The sequence below is a fragment of the Trachypithecus francoisi genome, unplaced genomic scaffold (assembly GCF_009764315.1).
Source record: "Trachypithecus francoisi isolate TF-2019V2 unplaced genomic scaffold, Tfra_2.0 Lachesis_group21, whole genome shotgun sequence".
Lineage (NCBI taxonomy): Eukaryota > Metazoa > Chordata > Mammalia > Primates > Cercopithecidae > Trachypithecus > Trachypithecus francoisi.
Window position 1 is genome coordinate 371,765 of NW_022681467.1, and position 21,774 is coordinate 393,538.

Below are 21,774 nucleotides of genomic sequence, written 5' to 3' on the forward strand. Positions count from 1 at the left end.
AGACAAAGAAGAAAATATTCCAAATTATTTTGTATGGATCAAATGCAATTTTGTATGAAAAAAGAAGATACAAACAAATATCACCTATGGATATGGATGCAAACATTCTAAATATGTTAGCAAACAAAATATAGCAGCCCTGAGGTGCCATTTCTTATCCATCACATTACAAGATAAATTACAACAAATCTTGCAGTGACTTATGGGGAAAAGGCAGAACAATATAACCCTTTGGAGGAGAATTTGAAAATATCTGACATTGATTCCACATTACCTTTGACTCAGCAAACCCATTTCTAAGACTTGAAAAGTGCACCTGCTCAAATGTGAAACAATGTGCTCAAGCTTATTCAGTGTGGCGTCAGTTATAGCACAAAAATCGTGGAAACAATCCAATCCAAATGCCCATCTGTAGAAGATTACCTAAATAAACTACAGTGTAGCACCACTGGATCACCATGAAGCTCTTTTTAAAAATGGAGGCAGACAGCTTCCATGGACAGCATGTGGAATAAGGGGTGACTTTCCAGTTTTATTGTAAAGTGGAAAAACAAAGAAAACCAGGTGCAGGGAAGGGCACATAGGATGCCACAATTTGTTTAAAATTAAAAGAACTCTATAAATACATAGGTTTCTATGTGTAGATGTATAATTTGTTTTGTTCTACTTCAGAAAGAAGCACTGAAAGGATAAATCAAATGCTGTCAAAAATCATCATCCATAGGCAAAGGGGCCGAGTAAAGGGAAGAGAGACAAAGCTGGACTTCTCGGGGCACATGTATATAAAGTCTTAACACTTGAGCCATGTAAAATCTTACATAGTAAAAAAATAAAATAAAATAAAATAGAAAAGAAAAATAAATTTTAAAATTGAAAACAAATAAGCCTAAGTTTATTTATCAAATGTGTGTATCAAATGAGAAACATCACCACACAGAGAAAATATTTACTTCAAATGAGTTTAAACATAACCTTCTATGTATCTTTAGGGAATGCATTCTACTGACAAGAAGAAGTGCAACGAAAAAATTATCTTTAAAAACTAATTTTCATTAATAGCAATACTGATATGGAAATGTTCAAACTATTTTGTGTATGCTGTATAGAAACAAACAAATAAGCTAGTGTTATTAATGCAGTTCTTAGGTGAGAGAGAAATCATGCACAACTATAAAAGTTCAAAAACTCCTATAATACAAAGTTTTAATTGGAAAAATTTAAAAGCCCCACAGCACTGCTACTGGTGGCAGTGGGCACCCAGTGCAGAACCAGCAGATTGTGATGAGTGCTTGGTACCACCCCGGATATGGCTGATTCCAAGGGGAACCCAGATGTCCTCTATAGGTGCCAGAAGATGACCAAAAGATAAGCCAAGGCACACCAAAAACATACAGGCAAGAATCCAAAGAGGCACGTGCGGGACAATTTAGACATCAAAAAAAATCACTGTAATTGATTTCAAAATATTGAATGAATAAGACTGTATGTGCCCTTAGTGGGAAATAGGAGAGAATTGAGAGAGAGAGGACTACACCTTTACCCTCAGTGGAGGTGACTGACCAATTTCTTTTCCTAAACATTGATTATTAAAGGGAATAATTAATCATTTGTCATGCCTGTTTATAAATAATTTAGTCACCCTCAGTTGACAAGGACAAACTCTTCTTCTTAGAAAAACACCAACTGAAAGAAATGACTGAATTGGAAAATGACCTTTCTGCAGCCCTCAGTGATGAATTGATTCCAGCAAGGATCACCAGCGGACACTAAATCTGTTAGGCTACGGGTCATGGGAAAGCCCCATAGATTACTTGCTAACTTTAAGAGAAAAGTTAATTTTACAGTGGAGAGATCAGGCTGGCCTCCCATGAGCCAATCGGTGAAACTTGATGTCAGCAATTATGGGATGCAGAATTAAAGAGATAGTGTTACCCATGAAATGTTCTTGCCAAAAACATTCAGACTGAGTCCAATCAAGCCGTTAGACCAACTTCTAGTATACAGGAAATACGGGGGACAGGGGAATAAGTTAAATGACACCCCAGGAAATAATAAGATGAATCTGATATCAGATACTCTACATGACATCTAGCTCTGTCTATCTAAAAAGCTTGGAGTATCATGGAAAAGAAGAAATGGCACTAGGTCAGTCCTAGATTAAAGGAACCGTAGTAACAACAACCCAAGGTACTGCAACCACTGGTCAAGATTAATTGGACCAGAGGTCAGCAATCGGGCCAAACACTGGCCAGTAGGGATGCCCTAAAACGACAATGGCCAACTGCTACATCCACCTTATCAGACACCAGAAAGGCACCAAAATAGGAAGTGAGAGAGAAAACAAGATAGGCAAGCCTCACAGGAGAGTTTTCACATTTCTGAAGATTCTACTGAGTCTTTGGAATAACCCCATTGCATAAAGGAGCCTGATTGTTTCTCTTCTTTGAAAGTTGAAATAACAGGATCTGAAACCCAGGTCGTTCCAGTATATTCTAAGAAATTTCTTTTTGATAGTGACACCAGAGACCAGATGCAGGACTGAAGGACTCTTCATGTCAGAGAAATCACATGTCATTCTGAATAAAAGGTTAGGATTTGGGCCGGGTGCAGTGGCTCACGCCTGTAACCCCAGCACTTTGGGAGGCCGAGGCGGGCAGATCACCTGAGGTCAGGAGTTCGAGACCAGCCTGGCCAACATGGCGAAACTCCGTCTTTACTAAAAATACAAAAATTAGCTGGGCATGGTGACAGGCACCTGTAATCTCAGCTACTCAGGAGGCTGAAACAGGAGAATAGCTTGAAAGCAAGAGGTGAAGGTTGCAGTGAGCTGAGATAGTGTCACTGCACCAGCTTGGCTGACAGAGCGAGATTCTATCTCAAAAAAACAAAAAACAAAATAAGAATTTGGAGCCCTCTAGTTTTTTGCTGTTCATAATGTGGTCCATGGGCCAGCAACATTGGCATAGCCTGAAAACTCATTAGAAATTAGAAATGTTTATTTTAACACAGTTTCCAAGTATGCATTAAAATTTGATAAGGCCTAGCCCGCATTGAAATCTCAATCTTTCATGACCAAACATTAGCTCTGAGAATCAGAGACGATGCAGTGGTTGCCACTGGGAAGTTTAGGCTGGCTGGTATCATGAGTGCATTTTCCTTAACTGGGTCTTAGTTTGGGTTTCCCCAAAAGCAGACCCTTAGATAAAAATGTGGGTACAAGTAGTTTATTTGGGAGGTGATTCCAGATAACATCTTTGGCAGAGTGAGAAATGAGACTAGAGGGGCAGGCAGCTACAGAAGGCTATGTTCCTGGGTGAGTCACCACTGTGGGCAGCTCAGTGTCCCTGCAGACCCTCTAAGAGCCTGTGCAGAACATGCCTCCGATTCATCCCTTTGGAGCGAGGACGCTGGAGTGTGCATTTTCTGTCCCCTGGCCAATGATCATGGAGGGCTGCTTCCAGAACATTCTCTCCCAGAATCTCTGGCTGACTCTGTGTGTGAATTAAACCCTTTCTTGAGGCCAGGGCCCACCTTCAGGTAGAAAGATGCAGGAGACCTCAGCCTGTAGGTAGCTGTGTGGAGGTGGTCACTGGTGGTGACTGCCCAAGAGGCACAATGGGGCATAGGCAGCACCTGCCAAATGCTGCTTGTGGAGCACGTCGTGTTAGGGAATTGTGACAGAGCTCTGGGCAGCATGCTGGGCCTGTGGCTGAATGTGGAGACGTGTGGCACGAGACGTGTGGTGCCAGCTGGCAGCACCCATGGGCTTGTCTGGCCCACAGCTGCACTACCAGCCCCACAAGAGTTACATGATTGAGCGAAGTTGGCTCATTTTCATCAGAACTTTTTGGCAATGGCAAGCGTGCTACTCTGTCTTCAAAATAATTAGTTCACTCATGGGGAAATGTGCTCTGAAAATTATCTAAGAGAATTAATTGGCACATTTTAGTTGGAACCAGAACTTGTCCCTGAGAGTATCAGAAGTCGCATGACTACAAAACCAGGCATTCCTTTCATCTTTTTCTCCATCATTTTGATGATATATTCACAGCCATCAAACAAGAGACGCTGGTGTATATTCATGAAAGGAGGAGAAAGGAAAATGGAAAGAACAGAAGGAAATACTGTTATTCCCACAGTCTCAAAAAAAGGTTAGCTCAAAGCATATAACGGGGGAAAATGGCAGCATCTTTTTCTAAAGGTTTTGTTTTTGATCCAGTTTCGAGCTCCTTCTCTCATCAACCAACGTTTCCAACATGGAAGCACCTTTTAGTCTGCACCAAGTCTCCCGTCAGAGCAGGAAGGAGTGTCGAGAGGAAAATCATATGCGACAAAATAATAAAGGCCCCTCATAGTTTAAAGTTGATGTAGATTTACAGACCAAGTGCTAGTGAGTCTATTGTATGGCAGAAAATGACAGAATATCCTCGACTCACAGCTCTTCTTACAGTGTGTAGGTCTGGCCACAAAAAAAGCAGGCATTCGTGTGTGTGCTGCAGAAATTATATTTCCTGTAGGTTCCCACAGTGATCACCAATTGTGGTTTTGCTCTTAAATACCATTACCCTCTGTGGGGCTTATTCTCACCATATGGAAAACTAAGGGAATTTACCATCTAAGGTCTCTTCTTTTGCTAGTTATCTCAGACTTTTGCTTCTATTATTTACTGTTATTGATGTGACAGAATCAATGGTTATTTATAAAATAGGATCCAGCCTCCTCAGCTTTCATTCCATTCATTGACAAGAATGAAAGTGGTGTGAAGACAGAGGAGGGAGAATAGGTCAGGTCACTGTGGCCTTGAACCACCTAAAGAAACAAAGAGAGTCCAATGACAAAACCAGGACTCCTTGGCCTCCGTAGAGGGACATGAAAAGCTACATACAGTCTTAATAAAATATATTTGATAGATAGCATAGATGAGACATAAGAAATGGCAGGAGACAGAAATCAAGTCTATATAAATCCAAAGACAAGAATGTCATCACTTTATATTGATCTTTACTTATTAGAAAAACTGGGCTTCTTTCAAGTCTCTGCTAGTCATTGTGATTATTCAGGAGCCTCAGAACTACAGAGGAGAGATGTGGATGAAACTAGGCAAGGAAGGGCCTGGGCAATGGGGCTCACAGACTGGAGGACAGTGGGTCCTGTGAGGTGCTGGGGGGTCTGGCGTGCTCAGACCAGACCCAGCCCATACGCAAGGGGCAGACGGCAGTGAGCAGTGCCTAAGAGATGATTACTAGAAGCCGGGCTTTTCTTGCTCTTGTTTGAAAAGAAACTAGTAAGCCAGCCAAAGCAGAGATTTGTGAGCTCATAACCAGTCCCCAGGAAGGACACAGAGTGCCTGGTCTTAAGCCTGGATTCCACAAACCCCAAAACCTGGATTCCACGGGGGGCCCCTCACTCTTTATCTCTGACCTCCCCTTCTCACTGCATCTCTGCTTTCCTTCCTCATTGCCTGGATCCCTCTCAGGGCAGACACAATGCCACCTGGAATTCCCAGGACAGACCTCCTGCCACCTTGCTGCCTGAGCAAACGAGCTTCACTGTCAACAAGCTATAGGGCTTTCCTTCCGAAGGAAACCCTACTGAGAGTCACCGCTGTCCAGCTTCAGACCTAAGGTGCTGTTAATTTCTAGAGCTGCGCCTTTACATTTTCAGCAGTCTTCCTCCAAGAGGCACATACACATCTCTGGAGGGCTCTCCCTCAGCAACAGCAAGTTAGAAAACCTAGCTGAGAGTTGCTGCAATTATTTCCCTTTATTGACTTTGTAAAGCACTTATTTTTTTCTTTATATCAGGAGCTCCCTTAAACACAATCCTTTTTGGGGAGTGGGGGAGGGAACCAAGTTGAAGCAGCAGAGATTCCACAGCACTTAATTTTAAACAAGTCCTATCAATTTTGCAAAATCCAGCTCCATAGGGAAATGTAGTGCTGGTGTGTTCCGCATCTGCCTCCCTTTAGCATGAGCAGCTCCCCTCAGCCGCAGGAAGACCTATCCTTTTTTCCCTCTTTGCAGAAATTGTGGTAAAGATCTAGGACATCGTGTTGAATTACAATTACAATAATCTGGTTTGAGAAACAGTGCTTTGGATCTGAAATGTTCTCCCATCTGAGCTGGGGCCTGGCATCCCTTGGGAGAAACTCCCAAGGGATGAGCTTGGTGTGGACGTGCTGTACCTGGGTGTCTTTGTGCCAGCTCTCACGAAAGCCTTGCTAGCAGGCTTCTAAACTCAACTGCTGTCCGGAACTTCTGCGGCACAGCCCATCTTTTACAAATGGGTTAAAGTAAGTGTTTTTCCTTCTCTGTGATTTTGTTTATTTGCAAATCCAAGAAGCTTCACAAATCAGTTGGTCTTTCTCACTATTTTATCCTAGAAATTTACATGGACTCTTCTTTTTAAACAGCACTAGTTCAGGGGTTTGACAGCCACAGACAGCAGTAACTTTACATGCATGAGACTGTGCAGTTACTCATACTGCCTACTGCATATGTTCCTTCTTCTGAATTTCTCAGAACTTCTGAGTTTGTCCTCCTGGGGACAGCCCCAAATAATTCCTGACAAAGTTAGTGTATACGTACCCCAGCCCCTTCCTCCCTCAGGAAGGCAAATGCTGAGAGCGATGTTCCGCTCTGGCTTCCAGAGTTCCCCAGTGAGGGGAAGCCCAGCACCTTCCACCCCCACCGCTAGGGTGGCTGCATCGTAATTCATCCTCCACTGCCTTTTTCCCTTCCCTTTCTCTCCTCCCCACTTCCCAACCAGTGCTTCTACCACCTCCCAAATAAACTATTTGAACTTGCCTTCTCATCTCAGGGTTTTCTTTAGAAAGAATCTAAACTGAAACTGATGGGATAGTGAAATCCTGCACTGCTTCAAGAGCCATAATTTTTTAAAGATAAACTTTCTTCTGTGGCCTGAAATTTCTTCAGCTGAGATGCCAGATACAACTCGAGTGCACACAACAGATTAACGCAATGCTGCTCTAGAGCAAGCATCACAACAGAAGAGCATCATTTAGTTTTATTTTGCTAATGGTAAGATTATATAAGGAGACAACTCAAAAGAGTTGTGTTCAAAAAATTAATTTAAAAATCTGGCAAAGTTGTTGGAGACAATATTTTATACAGAAATGTTTAGTTTTGCTCTATGCTAACAATAAGTAATTAGAAATAAAATCAAAAAAGTATTTCACTACAATGGAGACCAATGCATGAAATAATTAGAGATATGTGTAACGAGAAGTAACTAGAGCCTATATCACTGAATAAGCTGTAGAACCTATAAGCAAACTCTTATTATAGGAGGTGGACAAGAACAAAGCTGATGGAGAGACGTGAAAGATTTAATGTCACAGTAGTAATACCACATGCTTTCTAAAATAGTGTGCAAACAATGTCATTCTAATTGGTATCTCAATGAGGTATTTGTTTTATTTATCTATAAAGATTTTAATAGTCCATTTTAATGTTTTAGTACATATATATATAATTCCAACTTTTATTTTAGATTCAGGGGGTACATGTGCAGGTTTGTTACACGGGTGTATTGCATGATGCTGAGGTTGGGGTACAAATGATCCCATCACGCAGGTACTGAGCATAGTACCCAATAGGTAGTTTTTTAACCCTGGCTCCCTTTCTCCTTCTCCCCTCTAGTAGACCCCAGTGTCTATTTTTGACATCTTTATGTCCATGAGTACCCAATGTTTAGCTCCTACTTACAAAGGAGAACATGTGGTATTTGGTTTTCTGTTCCTGGGTTAATTTCCTTAGGATAATGGCCTCCAGCTGCTTCCATGTTGTTGCAAAGGACATAATTTCATATCCTTTGTAGTATTCTATGATGTAGTATTCCATGGTATATTTATACCACATTTTTTTAATCCAGTTCACCACTGATGAGCATCTAGGCTTATTCCATGTCTTTGCTATTGTGAATTCTGCTGCAATTAACATAAGTGTATGCGTCTTTTTGGTAGAACCATTTGTTTTCCTTTGGGTACATACCCAGTAATGGGATTGCTGGGTCGAATAGTAGCTCTGTTTTAAGTTCTTTGACAAACTTCAGTGAGGTATTTTATTTGAAATGAATAAAATGACCACTAAGTTTATATAGGAAAATGTACACATGAGGATAGTCAAGAAGATTATATAAATACACATATATCAGTGAAAGTAGTTATATTTTATTAATTACCAGTTACTATTACAGAGCTGTTGTAACCAATCAACATGTTACTGGTGGACTGGAACCTTGTGAGGAATCCAGACATCAGTATTGTAGATACAGATGATTAAGCGACAAAATGCATCTCAGTGGGAAAACAGATCACAAGAAACAGCACTGGCACAACAAGTGTTTTTCTGGATGAAGGTGAAATTGGACACCTATTGACATCTCATACAAAACTGGAATTCAGTTTGATAAAAGTCTTGAGTGTTGTATTAGTGAGGGTCCTCTGGAGGGACAGGACTGATAGGATAGACATATATATGAAAGGGAGTTTATTAAGGAGTATTCACTTTCAGAGTCCTATGTGTAGATTTCTCTACCGGCAAAACAAATAAGTGGAAATGAGTATCCCTCATAACTCTTTGTCCTCTGACCTCTCCCTGCTCTTCAATGGTTTAATTTAACCAAAAAGGAAAAGGCAGAAGAATCTGTGTAGCCATGATAAGAGGGTAGACCTCTTTTGAATGCAGAAAGCTCAACACATTGGACTTTTGGGAAAACAACCCATGTGTTGGGGAAAATCCCAAATTTCTGTTCATCATCACCAGAGATCAAGTCAAAATATGTCACACATTTAAAAAAAACCTACCAGCACCCTGGTGACCTTGGACATGTGATACGGCACAAGCATGAGCAAGAGGCAGATCAGAAGTGAGCCTCTATCTCTGTGGAATGATGCCAAAGCCCTTGGATTATTCTCTGCCATGCCCCAGGGCCCCTCCTCTAAAATTTACCATGACTGGGTTTTTCACAAGAGTCAGATATTGAAAGGTAAATACTATCCAGGGCAAGAGGAAATGGCCAAGAGAGCAAAATATTGCACACTTGCCCCAGGCTCACTTAGAAACTTTTAACTAGAGACAACAGACCACAAACATCTTCCTTTTCTCTGACAACGCCAGTAACTCCTTCTTAGGAGGGTAAAAATTGCTTCAATTACACCTGCTGCCCCAGCCTTGTTAGCAATTGCATTCCTTTTGCTAGGAAATGTGTACAGTTTTGTACAATAATTATATAGTGACTCTAGAAATTGGGAACTCAGTGTTCAAGAGGTAAGTCTGAACTTGGGAAGCTGAGAGTTCTGCCTAAGTTCCCTAAAATCCAGAGAGCAGCTCAGAGAAAACAATGGGGATAAATAGCACGTGGTTCCCGAGGTGAGTCCTCAGAGCCCAGTGCTAACTCTAGAGACACATCAATGTCTCCAAGAAGGAGTATGAGTAGTTCAGGGAAAACTGTCTGTTATAATACAGAAGCACTCTTACTTACAAAGACTATACCTATATCTGAAAATAGCAAGCAATAACACCTTGCTTTGAAAGTTGCAGCACAATTCTCAAATACCATTTTGTTTAATCTTTGCAACAACCCTATGAGTGGAAAATAAGAACCCATGAGGCTTAAGATAACGCAGCTGTAAGTGGATGAATATCAGGCTCAAGCAGAAATCCCTGGGTCCACGTTCTGTGTCCTTTCTGCAGCCCACAGCTTCTGGATGGGAACTTGGAAGACAAAGGAACTGCAGTGAGATTCTCATCAGCTCTTCTCCTTCCTCGCTGCTAATATCCAACATCCAATTAATCTTCCAGTGTTTTGTCCAGGAGAAGGAATGCACATCCAGAAGCCGCAGATAACCATAATGACGTGTTATTAAGAGCCTAATTTCTGAAAAAGCTTGGTTTCTGCCTTTGTCTCAGGTGAGACAATTCATCCCTGGGGTGTTTACAGAAGTGCAAAAGACAAATATTAAAAAGTGAAGCCGGCTTTGGGATGCAAATGACTGGAAAGCGACTCTGTAGTCTTAATTAGTGGGCCTCAGTGCAGGGAAGCAAGACTTATCTGCCCTTATCAGCCCTGCAGGCTTTATTGGTTATGAAACGGTATTTGGCACAAATCAGCTTTCTCCTGTTTAAAAAATAAAGCATGAAGACAGAACTCTTTTCACGCACCTCAGTATGGTGTAATAAAGGTGCCAGTGGTTAAGGATGTGGTTCATCTACTTGGGTAGTTGTGACTGCAAGCAAATGGTTTCCATTACAGAAAATGATCCCTGTAGGCTGCGGAGTAATTTGAAAGTAAAACAAATAATTCAAATAACCCCCAGTGACCTCCAAAGCTTGCATAACACAAGGTGATATTCTGGGAAAATGTCAACAAATGAATTCTATGGTTTTCTTGGCTTCATAGAAAAATTCCTTCCACGGCTGACTTTTTGGAAATGTTAAGGACAGTTACATTTACAGATTATCCATTAGTCCATCAGCCAGTATGTATATGATGTACCAACAGCTGTTCTGTGCTGGTCGTTGTGTAGACAGAAAAATATGGAAGTCTCGATTGCTTAAATATAGTGCTCAGAGAAGTCAGGAGAAACCAAATGAGGTCACTATGTGAAATAATTCCTCCAGGATGGTGTGATTGAGGCTCAAAGCCTGCAGGGGTCCAGGGTCTAAGAGATCACTGGAGATTATGAGGAAGTCACGGGAAAGACCCAGAGACACTAAATAATGCTGAATAGAGACATTCCGCAGCCCCATCAATCCAATAATTTGAAAAATAAAAGTAATATCTTAATGTAAGGAGTGGTGTGTCTTCCACGTTACACTCAGGAAAAGTTGCTTGACCTTTACTTCCTTATCATCCCCCACACAAGGAGCAGAGTGGGGTTCAGAGGCAGACTATGGACAGGCCTGGGTTTCATTGTCAGTCCTGGTACTTCACAGAGATTATTGATTCCCTCCGTGTTGACTTCCTCATCGGTGAAGTGGAAAGTAATTTTTTCTATCTTACAGAGTTGTGATAGAGATGAACAGATGCAAGCAAAATTCTTCAAATTGTGTCTGGTACACAGAAACTCAAAAATGCAATCTACAATTTAGACAAAGAAGATTCAACTGAACAAGCTACAGACAAATAAAAGAATTGAGAAAGCAAACAACAACAATAATGAAAGTTGTCACAGCCCTTGCAGCCCTGACCCTGAGAAGACAGAGCTGGGTGTGTAAGACAGCAGTCCCTGGAGAAGTCTTCCCTTTTATGACAGCATATTCAGTGGAGGTTTTCCCAAACCCAAGTTAGTTTCCTACTTATGCTCATCAAGCAGCAAGGTCTCTGACCAGAGAAGTTTTTCAGATGACAATATTATGATCCCTAGAAAAGAATAAGCTCTCTTTAGGCTCACCAATATATATATATATATATATATATATATAGTTCCATATTGTAAATCTGCACAAAAATGCCAAGTATCTGGTTTAATTCACATAAGCTTACCTTCTGCAGCCAGGAAGCAAATGGCCAAACCCTGAAGATGATGACTCAACCAAGGTGTTACCACAGAGACCCTTCCTCAGCCCCCTCTACACTGCTAGTCCACAGTCTTCAGAGTGGAGAGGTGTGTGTGTGTGTTTCTCAGTATGATCCCTGGGGTTATGAAGAAAATACTAGAACTTCATTTTAATCTACTTTATTAAAAATAATGAGATTTTAATATTAAGTACATGAAAATACCACATAGAGAAAGAATTCCCAGTGGTGCTGGCCACCTTTGTTTCCAGCCCCTTGTGAGGTACTACAGTTCATGGTTTTCAAGGCAACAGATTTTGAGGATTTCATTTGCCATTCGGGGTGTTTTGCTTGTATATAAACTTTGGAATCAGTTTGTTGGTATTTATGAAATAGTTTGCTACAATTTTGATTGGGCTTGTGTTGTCTATAAATCAAGTTGAGAACAATTGATATCTTAACAATACTGTGTTTTCCAATCCATGAGCATAGAATATCCATCCATCTGTTTAGACTTCTTTGATATTTTTCATCAGAAATTTTTGGTTTTTCATATCTACATCACATATATATTTTGGCAGATTTTTACCTAAGCAAAATGACTAGTATTAAAAAGTCTAAAAATAACAGATGCTGGCAGGCTGTGGGGAAAAGGGAATGTTCATACACTGCTGGTGGGAATGTAAATTAGTGCAGCCACTATGGAAAGTAGTTTGGCAATTTCTCAAATAACTTAAAAGAGGATTACAATTCGACGCAGCAATCCCATTACTGGGTACATATCCAAGGGTATATAAATTGTTCTATCATAAAGACATATGCACACGTATCTTCATTGCAGCACTCTTCACAATAGCAAAGACATGGAATCAACCTAAATGCCCATCAACGGTAGACTGGATAAAGAAAATGTGGTACATATACACCATGGAATACTATGCAGCTATAAAAGAGAATGAGATCATGTCCTTTGCAGCAACATGGATGGAGCTGGAGGCCATAATCCTAAGCGAACTAACACAGAAACAGAAAACTGAACACCACATGTTCTCACTTGTAAGTAGGAGCTAAACATTGAGTGCACATGAACACAAAGATGGGAACAATAGACACTGGGGCCTACTTAAGGTGAGAGGTGAATGAGGATTGAAAAACTACTTATTGAATACTCTGCGTATTACCTGGGTGACAAAATCATATGTACACCAAAGCTCTGTGACACAACTTATCTATAAGACCAACCTACACATTTACCCTTGAAACTAAAATAAAAGTTTTAAAAAATAATTTTTTTGCTTCTATTTTCTAGAAGAGAATGTAGAGAATTGGTATCAATTATTCCTTAGTTGTTTGCTAGAATTCTCACAAGAGAAATCATCTGGATCTGCTTTGGATTTTTTTTTTTTTTTCCTTTACAGAAAGGTATTGATACTTGATTCATTTATTTAAGAGATATTAGACAATTTGGCTTCTTTTTTTCTTTTTTCTTTTTTCTTTTTTTACACTGAGTCTTGCTTTGTCACCCAGGCTGGAGTGCAGTGGCATGATCTCACCTCACTGCAACTGCCACCTCCTGGGTTCAAGCAATTATCGTAACCCAACCTCCTGAGTAGCTGGGATTATAGGCATGTGCCACCACGCCCGGCTAATTTTTCTATTTTCAGTAGAGACAGGGTTTCACCATATTGGCCAGGCTGGTCTAGAACTTTTGACCTCAAGTGATCCACCCACCTCAGCCTCCTGAAGCTCTAGGATTACCGTCGTGAGCCACTGCTCCTGGCCCCAGTTATTTATTTTTCCTTGTGTGAGTTTTAGCTGTTTGAGTCTTTCAATTACATGAGCTATTTTATCTGTTATCAAGCTTGTGGACATAGAGTTATTCATACTATCTTTTATTGTCCTTTAAATGTACACAATATCACTAGTGATAACTTTTCTTCATTTCTGAATTAGTGCCTTCTCTTTAGCCTGGACAGAGTTTTATTAATTTTACTGAAGTTTGAAAATTTTCAAAGAAGAAACTTTCATTTTTATTGATTTTCTTTACTGATTTCAACTTTTCAATTGTACTGATTTATGCTGAATTTTTATATTACTACTTCTTTTCTGTTTGCTTTACACTCAAATGGCTTTTGTTTCTCTAGTTTCTTAAGGCAGAAGCTTTTATTTTTTATTTTAAATCATTTTTCTAATATATTCACTTAATGCTATAAGTTTCCCTCTGTATGGTGCTTTCACTGCACCCCATAATTTTGTTTTATTTTTGTTTTTATTAGTTCAAAGTATTCTTTTAAATTTCACTTGATACTTTTCTTTTTTTTTTTTTTTGAGACAGAGTATTTTTCTTGTCACCCAGGCTGGAGTGCAATGGCACAATCTCGGCTCACTGTGACCTCTGCCTCCTGGGTTCAAGCAATTCTCCTGCCTCAGCTTCCCTTGTAGCTGGGATTACAGGTGCCCACCACACCCAGCTAGTTTTTGTATTTTTAGAACAGACAGGGTTTCGCCATGTTGGCCAGGCTGGTCTCAAACTACTAACCTCATGATCTGCCTGCCCCGGCCTTCCAAAGTGCTGGAATTACAGGTGTGAGCCGCCGCACCCAGCTGAGACTTCTTTAATCAATGTGTTATACAGAAGTATTTTTTTATTATTATTATTATATTTTAAGTTCTAGGGTACATGCGCACAACGTGCAGGTTTGTTACATATGTATACATGTGCCATGTTGGTGTGCTGCACCCACTAACTCGTCATTTACATTAGGTATATCTCCTAATGCTATCCCTCCCTCCTACCCCCTCCCCACAATAGGATCCAGTGTGTGATGTTCCTCTTCCTGTGTCCAAGTGATCTCATTGTTCAACTCCCACCTATGAGTGAGAACATGTGGTATTTGGTTTTCTGTTCTTGCAATAGTGTGCTGAGAATGATGGTTTCCAGCTGCATCCATGTCTCTACAAAGGACACAAACTCATCCTTTTTTAGGGCTGCATAGTATTCCATGGTGTATATGTGCCACATTTTCTTAATCCAGTCCGTCACTGATGGATATTTGGGTTGATTCCAAGTCTTCGCTATTGTGAATAGTGCTGCAATAAACACATATGTGCATGTGTCTTTATAGCAGCATGATTTATAATCCTCTGGGTATATCCCCAGTAATGGGATGGCTGGGTCAAATGGTATTTCTAGTTCTAGATTCTTGAGGAATCGCCACACCATCTTCCACAATGGTTGAACTAGTTTACGGTTCCACCAACAGTGTAAAAGTGTTCCTGTTTCTCCACATCCTTTCCAGCACCTGTTGTTTCCTGATTTTTCAATGATTGCCATTCTAACTGGTGTGAGATGGTATCTCATTGTGGTTTTGATTTGCATCTCTCTGATGGTGAGTGATGATGACCATTTTTTCATGTGTCTGTTGGCTGTATGAATGTCTTCTTTTGAGAAATGTCTGTTCATATCCTTTGCCCAGTTTTTGATGGAGTTGTTTGCTTTTTTCTTGTAAATCTGTTTGAGTTCTTTGTAGGTTCTGGATATTAGCCCTTTGCCAGATGAGTAGATTGCAAAAATTTTCTCCCATTCTGTAGGTTGCCTGTTCACTCTGATAGTAGTTTCTTTTGCTGTGCGGAAGCTCTTTAGTTTAATTAGATCCCATTTGTCATTTTGGCTTTTGTTGCCGTTGCTTTTGGTGTTTTAGACATGAAGTCCTTGCCCATGCCTATGTCCTGAATGGTATTACCTAGGTTTTCTTCTAGGATTTTTTTTTTTTTTTTTTTTTTTGAGGCGGAGTCTCGCTCTGTCCCCCGGACTGGAGTGCAGTGGCGGATCTCAGCTCACTGCAAGCTCCGCCTCCCGGGTTTCCGCTATTCTCCTGCCTCAGCCTCCCGAGGAGCTGGGACTACAGGCGCCCGCCACCTCGCCCGGCTAGTTTTTGTATTTTTAGTAGAGACGGGGTTTCACCGTGTTCGCCAGGATGGTCTCGATCTCCTGACCTCGTGATCCGCCCGTCTCGGCCTCCCAAAGTGCTGGGATTACAGGCTTGAGCCACCGCGCCCGGCTCTTCTAGGATTTTTATGGTTTTAGGTCTAACATTTAAGTCTCTAATCCATCTTAAATTAATTTTTTTTTTTTTTTTTTTTTTTGAGGCGGAGTCTCGCTCTGTCGCCCGGACTGGAGTGCAGTGGCCAGATCTCAGCTCACTGCAAGCTCCGCCTCCCGGGTTTACGCCATTCTCCTGCCTCAGCCTCCCGAGTAGCTGGGACTACAGGCGCCCGCCGCCTCGCCTGGCTAGTTTTTGTATTTTTAGTAGAGACGGGGTTTCACTGTGTTAGCCAGGATGGTCTCGATCTCCTGACCTCGTGATCCGCCCGTCTCGGCCTCCCAAAGTGCTGGGATTACAGGCTTGAGCCACCGCGCCCGGCCAAATTAATTTTCGTATGAGGAGTAAGGAAAGGATCCAGTTTCAGCTTTCTACTTATGGCTAGCCAATTTTCCCAGCACCATTTATTAAATAGGGAATCCTTTCCCCATTTCTTGTTTTTGTCAGGTTTGTCAAAGATCAGATGGCTGTAGATGTGTGGTATTATTTCTGAGGGGTCTGTTCTGTTCCATTGGTCTATATATCTATTTTGGTGCCAGTACCATGCTGTTTTGCTTACTGTAACCTTGTAGTATAGTTTGAAGTCAGGTAGCGTGATGCCTCCAGCTTTGTTCTTTTGGCTTAGGATTGTCTTGGCAATGCAGGCTCTTTTCTGGTTCCATATGAACTTTAAAGCAGTTTTTTCCAATTCTGTGAAGAAACTCATTGGTAGCTTAATGGGGATGGCACTGAATCTATAAATTACCTTGGGCAGTATGGCCATTTTCATGATATTGATTCTTCCTATCCATGAGCATGGTATGTTCTTCCATTTGTTTGTGTCCTCTTTGATTTCACTGAGCAGTGGTTTGTAGTTCTCCTTGAAGAGGTCCTTTACATCCCTTGTAAGTTGAATTCCTAGGTATTTTATTCTCTTTGAAGCTATTGTGAATGGAAGTTCATTCCTGATTTGGCTCTATATTTGTCTGTTGCTGGTGTATAAGAATACTTGTGATTTTTGCACATTGATTTTGTATCCAGAGACTTTGCTGAAGTTGCTTATCAGCTTAAGGAGATTTTGGGCTGAGACAATGGGGTTTTCTAAATATGCAATCATGTCATCTGCAAACCAGGACATTTTGACTTCCTCTTTTCCTAATTGAATACCCTTTATTTCTTTCTCTTGCCTGATTGCCCTAGCCAGAACTTCCAACATTACGTTGAATAGGAGTAGTGAGAGAGGGCATCCCTGTCTTGTGCCAGTTTTCAAAGGGAAAGCTTCCAGTTTTTGCCCATTCAATATGATATTGGCTGTGGGTTTGTCATAAATAGCTCTTATTAATTTGAAATATGTTCCATCAATACCGAACTTATTGAGAGTTTTTAGCATGAAGGGCTGTTAAATTTTGTCAAAGGCCTTTTCAGCATCTATTGAGATAATCATGTAGTTTTTGTCTTTGGTTCTGTTTATATGCTGGATTACGTTTATTGATTTGCATATGTTGAACCAACCTTGCATCCCAGGGATGAAGCCCACTTGATCACGGTGGATAAGCTTTTTGACGTGCTGCTGGATTCGGTTTGCCAGTATTTTATTGAGGATTTTTGCATCGATGTTCATCAGGGATATTGGTCTAAAATTCTCTTTTTTTGTTGTATCTCTGTCAGGCTTTGGTATCAGGATGACATTGGCCTCATGAAATGAGTTAGGGAGGATTCCCTCTTTTTCTATTGATTGGAATACTTTCAGAAGGAATGGTACCAACTCCTCCTTGTACCTCTGACAGAATTCGGCTGTGAATCCGTCTGGTCCTGGCCTTTTTTGGTTGGTAGGCTATTAATTATTGCCTCAATTTCAGAGCCTGCTATTGGTCTATTCAGGGATTCAACTTCTTCCTGGTTTAGTCCTGGGAGAGTGTAAGTGTCCAGGAAATTATCCATTTCTTCTAGGTTTTCTAGTTTATTTGTGTAGAGCTGTTTATAGTATTCTCTGATGGTAGTTTGTATTTCTGTGGAGTCGGTGGTGATATCCCCTTTATCATTTTTATAGCATCTATTTTATTCTTTTCTCTTTTCTTCTTTATTAGTCTTGCTAGCAGTGTATCAATTTTGTTGATCTTTTCAAAAATCCAGCTCTCGGATTCATTGATTTTTTTGAAGGGTTTTTTTGTGTCTCTACCTCCTTCAGTTCTGCTCTGATCTTAGTTATTTCTTGCCTTCTGATAGTTTTTGAGTGTGTTTGCTCTTGCTTCTCTAGTTTGTTTAATTGTGATGTTAGGGTGTCAATTTTAGATCTTTTCTGCTTTCTCTTGTGGACATTTAGTGCTATAAATTTCCCTCTACACAGTACTTTAAATGTGTCCCAGAGATTCTGGTATGTTGTATCTTTGTTCTCATTGGTTTCAAAGAACATCTTTATTTCTGCCTTCATTTCATTATGTACCCAGTAGTCATTCAGGAGCAGGTTGTTCAGTTTCCATGTAGTTGAGTGATTTTGATTGAGTTTCTTAGTCCTGAGTTCTAGTTTGATTGCACTGTGGTCTGAGAGACAGCTTGTTATAATTTCTGTTCTTTTACATTTGCTGAGGAGTGCTTTACTTCCAACTATGTGGTCAATTTTGGAATAAGTGTGATGTGGTGCTGAGAAGAATGTATATTCTGTTGATTTGGGGTGGAGAGTTCTGTAGATGTCTATTAGGTCCGCTTGGGGCAGAGTTGAGTTCAATTCCTGGATATCCTTGTTAACTTTCTGTCTCATTGATCTGTCTAATGTTGACAGTGGGGTGTTAAAGTCTCCCATTATTATTATATGGGAGTCTAAGTCTCTTTGTAAGTCTCTAAGGACTTGCTTTATGAATCTGGGTGTTCCTGTATTGGGTGCATATATATTTAGTATAGTTAGTGCTTCCTGATGAATTGATCCCTTTACCATTATGTAATGGCCTTCTTTGTCTCTTTTGATCTTTGATGGTTTAAAGTCTGTTTTATCAGAGACTAGGATTGCAACCCTTGCTTTTTTTTTTGTTTTCCATTTGCTTGGTAGATCTTCCTCCATTCCTTTATTTTAAGCCTATGTGTGTCTCTGCATGTGAGATGGGTCTCCTGAATACAGCAAACTGATAGGTCTTGACTCTTTATCCAATTTGCCAGTCTGTGTCTTTTAATTGGACCATTTAGTCCATTTACATTTAAGGTTAATATTGTTATGTGTGAACTTGATCCTGTCATTATGATATTAGCTGGTTATTTTGCTCGTTAGTTGATGCAGTTTCTTCCTAACATCGATGGTCTTTACATTTTGGCATGTTTTTGCAATGGCTGGTACCAGTTGTTCCTTTCCATGTTTAGTGCGGCCTTCAGGATCTCTTGTAGGGTAGGCCTGGTGGTGACAAAATCTCTAAGTATTTGCTTGTCTGTAAAGGATTTTATTTCTCCTTCACTGATGAAACTTAGTTTGGCTGGATATGAAATTCTGGGTTTAAAATTCTTTTCTTTAAGAATGTTGAATATTGGCCCCCACTCTCTTCTGGCTTGGAGAGTTTCTGCCAAGAGATCTGCTGTTAGTCTCATGGGCTTCCCTTTGTGTGTCACCCAACCTTTCTCTCTGGCTACCCTTAACATTTTTTCCTTCATTTCAACTTTGGTGAATCTGACAATTATGTGTCTTGGAGTTGCTCTTCTCGAGAAGTATCTTTGCGGTGTTCTCTGTATTTCCTGAATTTGAGTGTTGGCCTGCCTTACTAGGTTGGGGAAGTTCTCCTGGATGATATCCTGCAGAGTGTTTTCCAACTTGGTTCCATTTTCCCCATCACTTTCAGGCACTCCAGACGTAGATTTGGTCTTTTTACATAATCCCATAGTTCTTGGAGGCTTTGTTCATTTCTCTTTACTCTTTTTTCTCTACACTTCTCTTCTCGCTTCATTTCATTCCTTTGATCTTCAATCGCTGATACTCTTTCTTCCAGTTGATTGAGTCAGTTACTGAAGCTTGTGCATTTGTCACGTAGTTCTTGTGTTATGGTTTTCATCTCTATCAGTTCTTTTAAGGACTTCTCTACATTGGTTATTCTAGTTAGCCATTCGTCAAATCTTTTTTCAAGGTTTTTAGTTTCTTTGCGCTGGTTATATAGTTCCTCCTTTAGCTCTGAGAGGTTTGATCGACTGAAGTCTTCTTCTCTCAACTCGTCAAAGTCATTCTCTGTCCAGCTTTGTTCCATTGCTGGTGATGAGCTGTGTTCCTTTGGAGTGGGAGATGCGCTCTGATTTTTTTAATTTCCAGCTTTTCTGCACTGCTTTTTCCCCATCTTTGTGGTTTGATCTGCCTTTGGTCTTTGATGATGGTGATGTACTGGTGGGGTTTTGGTGTGGGTGTCCTTTCTGTTTGTTAGTTTTCCTTCTAATAGTCATGACCCTCAGCTGTAGGTCTGTGGGACTGTGGGAGTTTGCTTGAGGTCCACTCCAGACCCTGTTAGCCTGGGTATCAGCAGCAGAAGCTGCAGAAGATAGAATATTGCTGAACAGTGAGTGTTACTGTCTGATTCTCTCTCTGGAAGCTTCCTCTCAGGGGTGTACCCCACCATGTGCTGTGTGAGGTGTCGGTCTGCACCTAGTGGGGGATGTCTCCCAGTTAGGCTACTCAGGGATCAGGGAGCACTTGAGCAGGCAGTCTGTCCGTTCTCAGATCTCAACCTCCATGCTGGGAGATCCACTGCTCTCTTCAAAGCTGTCAGACAGGGGCATTTACCTCTGCCGAGGTTTCTGCTGCTTTCTGTTTAGCTATGCCCTGTCCCCAGAGGAGGAGTCTACAGAGGCCAGCCACCTTGAGCTGTGGTGGGCTCCACCCAATTCAAGCTTCCCGGGGGCTTTGTTTACCTACTTAAGCCTCAGCAATGGCAGGCGCCCCTCCCCCAGCCTTGCTGCCACCTTGCAGTTAGATCTCAGACTGCTGTGCTAGCAATGATGGAGGCTCCGTGGGCATGGGACTCTCTGGGCCAGGTGTGGGATATAATCTCCTAGTGTGCCGTTTGCTAAGATCTTTGGTAAAGCGCAGTATTGGGGTGGGAGTCACCCTATTTTCCGGGTGTTGTGTGTCTCAATTTCCTTTGGCTAGGAAAAGGAATTCCCTTCCCCCTTGTGCTTCCCAGAGGCAATGCCTTGCCCTGCTTTAGCTCTCGCTGGTCGGGCTGCACCTGTGGACCAGCGCCAACAGTCTGACACGATATGCCCCAGTGAGATGAACCTGGTACCTAAGTTGAAAATGCAGAAATCACCCGTCCTCTGTGTCACTCACGCTGGAAGCTGGAGGCTGGAGCTCTTCCTATTTGGCCATCTTGGGTGCGCCCTCTCAGAAGTATGTTTTTTAATCTCGAAGCATTTGGTTTTTTTCCCCAGCTTTCTTTATGTTATTGGTTTTAGTTTGATTTCAAACTAAAACATTCTTTTTGATGATTATCCTTTAACATTTGTTAGGATATATTTTATGATCCCAAGTATGGTCTATCTTGGGAATCTTCTATGTGAGCTGAGAAAAACGTTTATTGTGCTGTTGTTGGATGGAGTACTCTTTAAATGTCAATTAGGTCAAGTTGATTGATAGTATTCTTCAGGTCACCTATATCTTCATTGATTTTCTGTCTACTTGATATATCAATAACTGATCTTGTCTATGTTTCTCTGTGTTTTCCTGTCTCTCCACTATTCAGGATGGCATTTTGCCCTGCAATCTCAGTGCTCTGATTGGTCTGAAAAAGCCCTTAATTTTCAGTTTTTCAAGTATTTCCTAGTTGTAAGGATGGTAATAACTTCCAAGCTCTTTAAATGGCAGGGCAGAACAGAAAAAGTCTGTAAATCTTAGATTTTTAACTTAAGCCCACCTTCAAATAACAGTGTACAACTTCCTGTGTAGTACAAATGTCTTGTATCAGAGGATTCCCACTTTCTTCCTTCCATACCTCTAAATTGTTGTCATTAATTACACTGATCCATTAGCTCTAATTAGCCAATACATTATTACTATTACAAGCACACTTTTGAGATAGTATAGGTTCAGCTCTACATTATCTACTACAATAAAGTGAATATGACAATAAAGTGCATCACACAAATTTTTTAGATTCTCAGTGCATATAAAAGTTATTTTTACACTGTACTGTAATCTATTAAATGTGCAATA